Genomic DNA, 12,026 nt, shown 5'->3' on the forward strand with positions numbered 1-12,026 from the left:
GGAGAGGTATATGGATTTAAGTGTGTGTTTAATATGACTTCAATTTTTCACATATGAGTGATGAATGATATTGCTGCAGTGAGCACGAACAATTTTTATTTTGGTGTGCTACCACCATTAATGTAAACATGGTCTTAAAATTTATTGTGGTAACACACCTACAACACTGAGTTGTTTACACTGGCTTCCATTATCCGCCCTCCATCATGTAGGCCAGAAAAATTCTGACCCTCGGTACCAAAGAAGTTGGACAGCACTGTACTGGAAAATCATGTAAACATTAAAACCCAATTTGCTGGTTTTGCTTCCAATGAGGATTAATTATATTTTAATCTGGATCAAGTACAAGGTACCGTTTTATTGTTATAGAGAAAAATTAAATCACTTTTAAAAATTTGGATTATTTGACTAAAATGGGGTCTATGGCAGACAACCTTTATCATAATTATCTTTCTGGATAAAAGAATTCAATAGAAAGGATCCCATATCTGTATTTTAATGAAAAGACAATCTGTCACACCATCAAATTTTATGAACGGATGAAGACGGAGCATGCAGAGTTCTCTTCCGACAAGGCATGTTGCATCAGATGAAATCTTCCATGTAGTTTCCATTCAAGACTTTGGAAGGGCTGCACCCCTCCTCTGGAACGCTCTCCCACGGTCTGTCCGACTTTCTCCCAACCTTTCTGCTTTCAAAAAATCTCTGAAAACGCACTTCTTTGAGAAGCCTACCCTCACTCTGCTTAACTACCAAACGCAACACCACATACAACACCACATTTCTCACCCACTTTCTTCGATTTTGCCCACTCCCACACCTTGTGTATTACTCCCTTCCCTTTAGACTGTATGCCTATGCATAGGGCCTTCCTCACCTCTTTGTGCCTGTATTGATTGTGATGTTTGTTACTCCATATATTCTATATATGCAATTCATGTGATGTAGTTGTATAATCACATTTACTTTACAGTGCTACGCAATATGTTGGCGCTATATAAATACATGTTAATAATAATAATAATAGTTTACACATCAGATTTTTGTATTAGTCCAATTATATCTGACTACGTCTAACTTGTAGGATGCAATCTGTCGATTAGAGACCATCTACATCTTCTGTGCAGTTTAGCTTTTATAGATGAATCCAGGCTCAGATTTGTGGAAAGGCCACCAAGGCCCAGGCCTAGGTTCAGAAACACTGGGGATGCGCATGAGTTTTTTAAACTTCCTGTGCTCCAACTCCCATTGCTCCGAAAATTTGTGTGAATAAAAGGGAGGGGTTGGGATGACAAACTTGGCCTTGGGGCGCCCGCTATGTAAATCCGGCCCTGGATAAATCACCTAGAATGATTGGTGGGGCGTCAGAGGAAAGGAAATAAGAAAGCCAAGCAGCAAAGAAGTCTGAAAACTGTGTGGTTGGTCCAGGAGCAGTGATGGGCGAATTTGCGCGATTCAAAAAAAAAAAAAAACAGATGACGGCGTCAAAAACAAGACCCCCGTTTCGCAATTTTTTTGCGAATTTGCAGCGAAATTCGCAAAAAAATTGCAAAACGGGGGTCTCGTTTTTGACGCCGTCATCTGTTTTTTTTTATTTCTCGGCGAAGCAAAACAGTGCAAATTTGCCCATCACTATGCAGGAGGTCAGTATATGACAGTGATATAAAGATATCCAGGAGAAAAGAGAATTTGCACAAGACAGGTAAGGGCCAGGGTCGGAGGAGAAGTCACCATCTATTAGTAATAGGAAAGAGAGGAATGCTAAGGTGAGAGTGGGATGTTTTGGTTCTTAATTTATACACAGACTTGTTACCTAGAGCTACAGAACTTAGTGCTTTAAAACATATTATGAGGTAAGTTGAGGGAAGCAACGAATTCCTCATTGTTATTGAATTTATGGCATTCATCATAGTATTTGGTTACTGGGCTTTGCTGCGCCTTATCTCTCCCGAATAGTTTTACATTTCCAAAAATATAATCTTTTGTTTATCAGAATTAAAAAGCAAAGTGGGAAATATTAAGTATTCAAAATCGTGAGGAGGTAATAGAACAACTGAGGGCATAATAAACTTTTTACACTTTGCTAAAATTTCTATTTTAATGCCTATATTTGTAAAACGAATTGAATTCCCAGCATTTTACCCTAAACAATAATTCTTAAAATGTAACTAATTGTTTAAAAGCCTGAGAACTGCATTCATGTGAAAAAGAAAAGTGGTACCGATCATAAGAAAGAGAAGGTGCATTCCTGTTATTAAAAAAGGTGCATTTATTATTTTAAAGCATTAGCCACTAAATCACTATGTGCCCTATGATGAATAAATGTGTATATTGCTTGTTTAAGTACAATCAGCAGGGTTCACATGCCAGGGTATATTGTAGTTTTGCTTATTAAGAGACGGTACATATCATAATATCAGACAGTACATATCATTGGATACATATTGTAAGGGTTTAAGTAGCTGGGATCAGCTTTCTGGGGGTAAAGCAGCCCACGGCACAATCAGAATTCATAAGGGGGTTGTTTCTTTCTGGCAGTTTATTTTCACTTGCAGCAAAACAACATAAACAATTCAAAATAAAATCCTTGCCACTTAATGGGCTTCTAACTAATACAGGTCAGTTTTCCTAACTACCAGGAGAAGGCCTACCGCCTGTCTCCCCAAAACAAAGTACATACAGGAATATATAAAATCCCAAACCTTTTGGTGATTTCAATCCCTCTCACACAGGCAGCTTTCCTGTGTCTTTTTTCCCAGCCAGGAACTCTCCACTCTGGCTTGAGCTGCCTTTTTAATTAACCACCTGAGATACCTCAGGACAACTCAAAACACCCGGGCTGGACTAGCAGTCCCGGAACCACTCTGTTAGGAACCTGGGGCATAAATAAGCTCCGTCCTGGACTTTCCCAGGTATCCTGGTAGTGACCTCACCACAATATACAGTCATATGAAAAAGTTTGGGAACCCCTTTTAATTCTTTGGAGTTTTGTTTATCATTGGCTGAGCTCTAAAAGTAGCAACTTCCTTTTAATATATAACATACCTTTTTGGAAAAAGTAGTATTTCAGCTGCGACGTAAAATTTATTGGATTAACAGAAAATATGCAATATGCATCATAACAAAATTAGTGCATGCATTTGGGCACCCCAACAGAGATATAACAGAGAGTGGCAGGGGGATAATTACAGAGAAAGCAGACCCTGCAGCTGCAGGGGGTCCCATAAAGCCCTCATTAATAAGCAATTTCAACATGTATTGGTAAAAAAGGCAACCTCTGGATATGCTGGGGGCCCTAAAATGAAATTGCTGTGGGGCCCAGTAACATCTACTTACACCTCTGGTTAGTGCTCTGGTGATTTTAGGCTGCAGCTTTGGCCTTGTACACCCATAATGCTTGATTTTTGCCTTTGTTGCGTAAAATCTGGGTGTACAGAGGAAGTTGTGCAGAAGATGAAACTGATCAACTGTGTTGAGCCGGATCTTAGCAAGACCACTAAAGTCGGCACAGTAGGTTTGTCTTCAGGAGGGAGCTGTACTCAGAGCACAAATGTTAAAGGAGTAGAACATGTCTCCAGGTAACAGATTTCTTTATGCATATTTATCTAGTATATTCTCCCATGTAAGCTCACATAATGTCTCTTCCTGTTTATTTAAATTTAGTCTATTTCTACTTAATATAAATACATGTCTAAATGCATGCATGCAAATTAATTCCTTAAAGTATCTGTAAGAATTTTTTTATCCTATATTTTTGGTGTTCGGGCTTACTATTTTTTTGACAATTGAACTGGTTTTGAGGCAGTCCTTACTTTATAAACTGCAGTTTCCAGTATCCTCAGCCTGTTACAAGTATAAAGGAATGTATTTAATTTAATGTTTTTATTCGTTATCAGTATGTATTCATGATGTTGTTCTTCATTCTGGTGGACTGAATCTAATGATGTTCTATACATAATTTGCAAATAATGTCATTATTACTAAGTGTTAACTTGTTCAAAGTTAGGTGTCTGGGGCAGTGGCTTAAAAAAAGGAAAAAATAATATATACACAGCACATGACCCTAGCTCTTAGCTATCTGTTATGTTTTGAAAAGTAAAATGCCTGTATTGTAAAACATAATAAATTGTTATTGTGACAGCCCCTTTTCATCAGCCTCTTTTAAGTTAACTTTTAATATGTAAAAAATGGCTAACTCTAAGCAACTTTTCAATTGGCCTTCATTTTTTCTTTTATTTGTAGTTTCTGAACTAGTTATTGCTAATTTTTATTAATTATATTTCTACTCAAGGCATCTCCTATTCATATTCCAGTCTTTTATTCATATCAATGCATGGTTGCAAGGGTAAATTTGACCATAGAAACCGGATTGCTGAAATTGCAAACTGGAGAGCTGTTGAATAAAAAGCGAAATAACCCAGAAACTACAAAAAAAAAGAAAACCAATTGCAAATTTTTTCAGAATATCACTCTGTAAATAATTTAAAGGTGAACAACCCCTTTAAGTGAAATCTCATCAGCATTTATCTTATAGTTTTTCTCTTATCACTTGTATAGCTTGTTTATAAAATTGTATTTTTCCACCCTAAATAAATAAAAATTATGTATTGGCATTCATCAAGATAGCACTGTAAACACTCCACATACTTGTCATTGAATAGACAATTTTATTCCTTTTTTAGTTTAATTCCTGCTGCCCAGTTTGCTGTACATTAAACAAAATTACTTTAAAACCAGCCAGTAATCAAAGGGTTATCCTGCTCTGGTGGTGAAAAGATAGCAGAAGTTGAACAGGGAACAACACATGATATTCAGGCTGGGGTGTGTCTCCAAAGGAAGTCATTGTTGGCCTGTCACTGAAAAGAAGATGCATTTGTTAGAGACGTGAAACCTGTGGCCCTCCATTTGTAACTGAATTCAACTCCAAATATATAATTATTATTAAAAAACAATAAATATATATTTAATGGGAATGTTCAACTAGAGTAAATGTAAGTATGTTGCTGAAAGCCATTCACTGAGAACAGGGGTTTAAAATGAATTTCCTGAAAAAAAATTGTATGGTAGAATGGTAATGATTGCAGTGTTGAACTATTTCTGTATTATTATTATTAGGTTTTTTTTTCATAATGTTTCGTAATTTTTAACCTTTATATTTTGTCTCCTGTAAAATACTCTCTGGCTGCTAGCTACATCCTGTGTTTTTTTTTTTTTTACTCTGATTTGAATTTGCTTAGGCTTGTGCTAGATCTGCCAAGTTGAGGTAAGAACAAATTGGATACAATTTCAGCATGTTTTGTCACCCAGTCTATTCCCTGTTAGGTGGATGGGTAGCAAATCATTCAGAAACACCCAATTCCTATGATAATCTCCTACATCTGCAGGTGCATTCACTGAGCAGGCCATTAGCACTTGAAAATGCATTGGCTAACCGTTTCAAATGATAATTGCTTTGCCAGGAGTGCATAACTGGGTGCAGGCAATTACAAAATAAATTATTGGGGGGCAATTTGACACTAGCCCAATGAATTTGAAAAAACTGTTGGAGCAAAATGTGTTTATTACCTGTAAGTTTGACCCAACCTTACTCAGCTCTTCTTTGAGCACAGCTTTTTTTTCTATTTTTAGGCATATGTAGGAAAGGTGCATAAATCTATCTGAACTTCCAAAAATAAATATAACTGTATAAACAGTGGGCTGTTGCATTTGCACTTGCTCCCAGGGTAGCGGTGCTCTGCACCTAAAGTTGGATAGTTTTTAGTGGTATATCTCCAATAACAGCACTCCAGAGTTTTTCTATAAAACCGCCTTTAATGTTTGCAAATATTTGCATGGCAGTACAGCAACATTGTGCAACGTTTCGAGTGGCACTCCAATATTTATCAAGCGTGTTTCTTGTGGTGCAGAACCAGGCCCGGTAACTACTTGAGCTAAACAGCTGTATAAGTTCAGAATGTTTGGGTTTTTGTTTCTTTTTTTATTTTTGGCCACGTACACACTAATGTTGTAATTGTTTGAAAATGAAAAAATTCTGTTTTTTTAGTTGATGGAGACTGCATTCTGATATAGCATACGTTTTATATTCTGCCTCTTTCCAGCTTTCTTATGAGTGTCAGTGGCCTAGGGAGCACTATTGTTCTGTGAGGTTACAATTCTACTGTTGTTACTGTCTACTCAGGCAGTATTCAAGGAAAAGCATGTTTAGAAAGGGAGCTGTTAAGCAAGAAACACTTTATTTTATTAAAGGGCATCTAGATTTTTTCTTTTGGATGCATATTTTACTATTTTTACCATTTATTGTGCATTGACATTCAGCAATGCTTTCCAGGTTGGTTGTACTTTCTTTAATTCAGTCCTTTCCCCAGTTGAGCTCCCTATAATAAAGCTCATTTATATACAGTAAGTGGAGTGGGCACAGTTTTATCCACAATAGGGTGTTTTTTGCACAATCTTTGATGTGCAAAAAATCTTTGATGATTGAATGGATTTTCAATCACACAGTGTCAGAATGGGGAGTGTGTTGTTTCTGGCACTTGGCATTATTATGATTGTATGTGATTCACTGGGCACAACTTTTCTGTGCATATCCCGCAGAGAAAAACCTTTTTTGCCAGCTTAAAATGGTATTAATGCCTGCAACAAGTTGTGCCCATTTGTTTGCAAATGCAGATAACTTAAATGAGCCTTAAAGGGACAGTAACACTAAAAAAGTGCCCTGCACTGGTAAAACTGATCTGTTTTTTTCAGAAACACTACTATAGTTCATGTAAACAAGATGCTTTGATAGCAGTGGCGGAAATTAAAAAAGGCAATATGGCACATATATGCAGTGTAACCTGAGCCCTTTCTCCTTTGAATGTCTGTCCCATAGGCTTTAAATGCCTTTTTTAATGCAAAAGGGGACATTTAAGAACTTTGAAAAGTGTTGAATATAGGGTAAAGAGCTGAAGTAAGCTTAGCAGCACAATTTTAAATAGAAAGGAATAGGTTCAATGGACCATGTTGTGAGTAATCTTACCTGCCCCTTGACAGGGCAGACATCAGGAGAAATATATAATTAATGAAGTCTGCTTGGGAATCTCTCTCTCTGAAGGATGGGGGGTTTGAACATGAGTAAGATGACCTTGTAAGAGGGAATGTAAATCACTGATGACTCTCTGGATCAGTGGAACCCCTTAGGGAACAGAGACTAGACTTGCAAGAGTGTTCTAGGATGAGGGGACATGTTGGTCCTGCGACACAATTGTCACAGCACCAACCGAGGGGGCATGTTGGTCCTGCGGCACGATTGTCACAGCACCAACCTCAAAACAGCAGACAAGATTGCTGTTTGACCTGCTCATTCCTTCTTCCAGCCCTGCCCACACATTTCTGTTGCTGGGACTCTGCAACACATGGACCCACCCCTTTGCTGCCAGTGGCCTTCCTGCTTCAAAATAACTGTAAGTATGCCTTATTTGCACCCTTATATAGTTATGTTTGCTTTTGGGGGGGGCAGGGCCTTTTTTGTTCACAACTGCACACTTAAATATACACACACCCATACACTTGGATTTATTTACCATGTTGTTATTTATTTTTTATTTGACAGCATGACTATTGGATCAAGTATTATGCTGCCAGATCCCTTATTTAATTGATTGGAAAAAAAAAAAAAATTATTCCGCCAATATTGTTCATTACATGTTTGCTAGTTGCAGTTTGCAAGTTTGGTTTAAAAAGACATCTTTACACTTGCTGGATTACTTTCCAAAACTATATAGTTTTCAGGGTTATTTGTATTGTTAGGGGATCTTACAACACATAATACAAAGCCAAGGTACTTGTTTGCAGAATTCAGGGTGCTTCACCCTAAAAGTTTTCCCTAGGAAATAAGAGCACAGAATGTTGTAAAAGAATGTCCGGCACTGAATGCAAATGAGATGCAAAAATTAACACAGTGATTTAGAGTGATGCGCAGTGAACTTTAACTCATTTGCTTTTTTTTTTAAAGTATACAAACGTATACATACAAGTAAGGGTAAGGGCACCTGCTAAGATTTGGGGGGATTTAGTCGCCCGGCAACAAATCGCCTCTTTTTCGGGCGACTAATCTCCCCAAAAAGCCTTCCTGAGTGACATCCGAGTGCCATCCCACCGCGATTTAGATTCTAGCCAGCGGGAAGGCTTTTTGGGGATATTAGTCGCCCTAAGAAGAGGCGATTTATTGCCGGGCGACTAAATCTCCCCGAATTTCAGCGTGTGCCCTTACCCAAACATGCTGATTACTTACATGAGATAAGGCATGCATGAACAATTAGCTTACAGTGACAAGAAAGAAGAGCAAGGCAAAAAACCCATCTGAAGCCTCTCCAATTTGCCTCAGAGGGGGGGAAAAAAAATCCTTCCTGACTTCAAAATGGCAATCGGAGTAGTCCCTGAATCAACTTGTACTATGAGCTATCTTCCATAACCCTGTATTCCCTCACTTGCTAAAAAGCCATCCAACTCCTTAAAGCTATCTAATGTATCAGCCAGTACAACTGATTCAGGGAGAGAATTCCACATCTTCACAATTTGGCCAGTCTTTCATCATAGCTAAGATTTTCCATACCTTTTACCAGCTTAGTTGCCCTTCTCTGTACCCTCTCTAATCCAATAATGTTGTAAGGGAGCCGGGAGCTCCCTCCAGGGAGGGAGCAAGGTCGCGGTATCCGAAGGGTTAAGAAGAATCAGTAGTAGTGCTCACAGGCAGGAGTTAACGAGGGCAGGCAGATCAGAATCAAATAACAAGAGTTCAGGCAAGGGGTCAGAACCAAGGCAGGAGCAGGAAACAGGCTGGAATCAGGCTGGGAGCAGAAATCAGGAAACACAAACAGGAACCCAGGATCAATGGCAGCAAATCGTATTCTTGGGCGCCGTCACAGTGTTTTGGGTGCCCTTTTATGACGAGATCCCGGCACCAGTGATGACATCATCATGCAGCGACACTGCAGCCATGTGTTCAGCATGGGTGCCGCCATCTTGGATCTTCACTGTGACCGCCAGGAATGTAAACAGCGCCGTCGGGTACTTCTGGCAGTCCTGACAGTACCCCCTCCCCCACGGGGGGCCTCTGAACCACCAGGACAAGGCTTTTGGGGAAACTTAGAGTGGAAATCCCTCACAAGACAAGGAGCATGAACATCAGAGTGTCTCTCCCAGGAGCATTCTTCAGGACCAAAGCCCTTCCACTTGATGAGGTACTGGAGAGAACCTCTAGAGAGTCTGGAATCAAGAATCTTCTCCACCTCAAACTCTTGTTGACCTTCCACAGAAATGGCAGAGGGAGGAGATTCCTCAGACGAGAAGCGGTTGGAAACAACTTGTTTCACCAGGGAGACATGGAACACATTGGAGATTCGCATCTCTGGGGGAAGCTGAAGTCTGACAGCCACAGGGTTGATAATCTCCAAGATGGGGAATGGACCTACAAACTTCGGACCCAACTTAGAAGATGGCACCTTCAATCGAATGTTCCTAGAAGATAGCCAGACTTTGTCACCAACCTTGTAAAGAGGTGAGGACCTACGTCTTCGATCAGCGAAAGTCTTGTGCACCAGTGTGCTCTTCTCCAGATTAGACTTGGTTGCAGCCCAAATAGCGGACACGTGGGCTACATGGACATCTGCAGCGGGAACATCAGATAAGACAAAGTCCTGCGGAAAGGCTTGAGGATGCAGACCATACACAGACATGAATGGAGATCTTCCAGTGGACGTATGACAGGCGTTGTTATGGGCAAATTCCACCCACGGGAGAAGGTCAGACCAATCATCTTGACAGAGGGAGACATGATTCCTCAGGAATTGTTCTAAGGCTTGATTCACTCGTTCCGCTGCCCCATTAGTTTGGGGGTGATAGGCAGAAGAGAACTGAAGAGCAATACTCAAATTCTTGCATAAGGAACGCCAAAACTTTGCTGTGAACTGGGAACCTCTGTCAGAGACTATTTCCGACGGAAAGCCATGCAAACGGAAAATGAATTGAATGAACAATTGAGACAATTCCACCGCAGATGGAAGCTTCCGTAAAGGGATGAAGTGGGCCATCTTGCTGAAGCGGTCAATGACAACCCAGATCACGGTGTTCCCACTAGAGGGAGGAAGTTCGACAATAAAGTCCATTGCTAAGTGAGTCCATGGACGAGAGGGGATAGGCAATGGCTGTAATAACCCACTAGGACGAGAATGGCTAGGCTTGGAAGTGGCACAAACGGTACAAGCTGCAACAAAGTCTTTGACATCTTTACGAATAGTCGGCCACCAGACTAGACGTCGTAAAAGTTCTAGAGTCTTAGCAGGACCAGGATGTCCATCTTGCTTGGAGCTATGAGTCTGTTGCAGGATGGGCAGACAAAGTTCAGGAGGTACAAATGCCATTCCGATGGGGGTATCAGGAGGGGCAGAAGATTGACCAGCCAGAATTTGATCAGCAAATTGAGGGTACAAAGAAGCGATGATCTTGACAGGAGGAATAATTGGCTCTTGTCTTTCAGGAGAACGATCCACTGGAGTGAAACTTAGAGACAGAGCATGAGCTTTCCGATTCTTGGAGCCAGGGCGATAAGTCAAGACAAAGTTAAATCGAGAGAAGAAGAGAGCCCACCTTGCTTGTCTGGGATTCAGCCTCTTGAGAGATTGAATGAACTCAAGATTCTTATGATCTGTGTAGATCGTGACTGGGATCAAGGAACCTTCAAGGAGGTGACGCCACTCTTCTAAGGCAAGCTTGACAGCCAGGAGTTCTCGATTTCCTACATCATAATTTTGTTCGGCAGGAGAGAACTTCTTAGAGAAATATGCACATGGGTGCAACTTTCCATCAGAGGGATGTCTTTGGGACAGGATAGCTCCAGGTCCAACTTCAGAAGCATCCACCTCGATGAAGAAAGGTAACTCCGGATCAGGATGGCGGAGAACCGAAGCGGAAGTGAAAGCATCCTTCAGGGATTGAAAGGCTTCAATAGCAGACGGGGGCCACGAGCTGGGTTTACCCCCTTTTCAGATGAGGGCCAGGATAGGAGAAATGCGAGAAGAGAACCCCTTAATGAATTGCCGGTAGTAATTGGCAAAACCAATGAATCTCTGGATTGCCTTGGTGCTCAGTGGAAGGGGCCACTCTTGGATTGCAGACACTTTAACGGGATCCATCTCGAAACCCTCTGGGGACATGATATATCCCAGAAAAAGAATCTTGGACACTTCAAATACACATTTCTCCAGCTTGGCAAAGAGAGAGTTCTTCCTCAAACGAGAAAGTACTTCCTTCACCTGGGAGCGATGGCTTGCTAGGTCCTTTGAGAAAATCAGGATGTCATCAAGGTACACGACCACAAACTTTCCCAAGAGATCCCGGAAAATGTTGTTCACAAATTCTTGGAAGACAGAGGGGGCATTGCAGAGACCAAGGGGCATCACGAGGTATTCATAGTGCCCATCACGAGTGTTGAAAGCCGTCTTCCATTCGTCACCTTTGCGGATGAGGTTATAAGCCCCATGGAGATCCAAGTTAGTGAAGATTTTAGCCCCCCTTCAGTTGTTCAAAAAGTTCTGCAATCAGAGGCAAGGGATACCGGTTCATAACGGTGATTTTATTAAGACCCCGGTAGTCAATACAAGGACGTAGGCCTCCATCCTTCTTCTCCACAAAGAAGAATCCAGCCCCTGCAGGAGAAGTAGAAGGGCGAATAAACCCCGCTGGAGATTTTCTTGGATACAGTGGTGTGAAAAACTATTTGCCCCCTTCCTGATTTCTTATTCTTTTGCATGTTTGTCACACTTAAATGTTTCTGCTCATCAAAAACCGTTAACTATTAGTCAAAGATAACATAATTGAACACAAAATGCAGTTTTTAAATGAAGGTTTACGTTATTAAGGGAGAAAAAAAACTCCAAATCTACATGGGCCTGTGTGAAAAAGTGATTGCCCCCCTTGTTAAAAAATAACTTAACTGTGGTTTATCACACCTGAGTTAAATTTCAAAGGTTATAAAGCCATTTCTAAAG

General features: G+C 40.6%; 1 protein-coding gene across 7 annotated transcripts in view; it reads left to right on the plus strand.

Annotated features, from left to right (window-relative positions):
• The window catches only part of adcy7.L (adenylate cyclase 7 L homeolog), a 155,422-nt gene that overhangs the window by 16,302 nt on the left and 127,094 nt on the right, over positions 1-12,026 (plus strand). Inside the window, exon 2 of one of the 7 annotated variants that reach the window (XM_041590124.1) lies at positions 7,356-7,442. The exons of 5 other annotated variants lie outside the window; for them this stretch is intronic. The gene's annotated coding sequence lies outside the window, so the exon portion shown is untranslated. Of the gene's footprint in view, positions 1-2,969; positions 3,579-7,355; positions 7,443-12,026 lie in introns of those variants that run through there. One more of the 7 variants, XM_018257786.2, reaches the window with a different exon arrangement.

This window comes from Xenopus laevis, chromosome 4L (genome assembly GCF_017654675.1).
Source record: "Xenopus laevis strain J_2021 chromosome 4L, Xenopus_laevis_v10.1, whole genome shotgun sequence".
Taxonomy (NCBI): Eukaryota; Metazoa; Chordata; class Amphibia; order Anura; family Pipidae; genus Xenopus; species Xenopus laevis.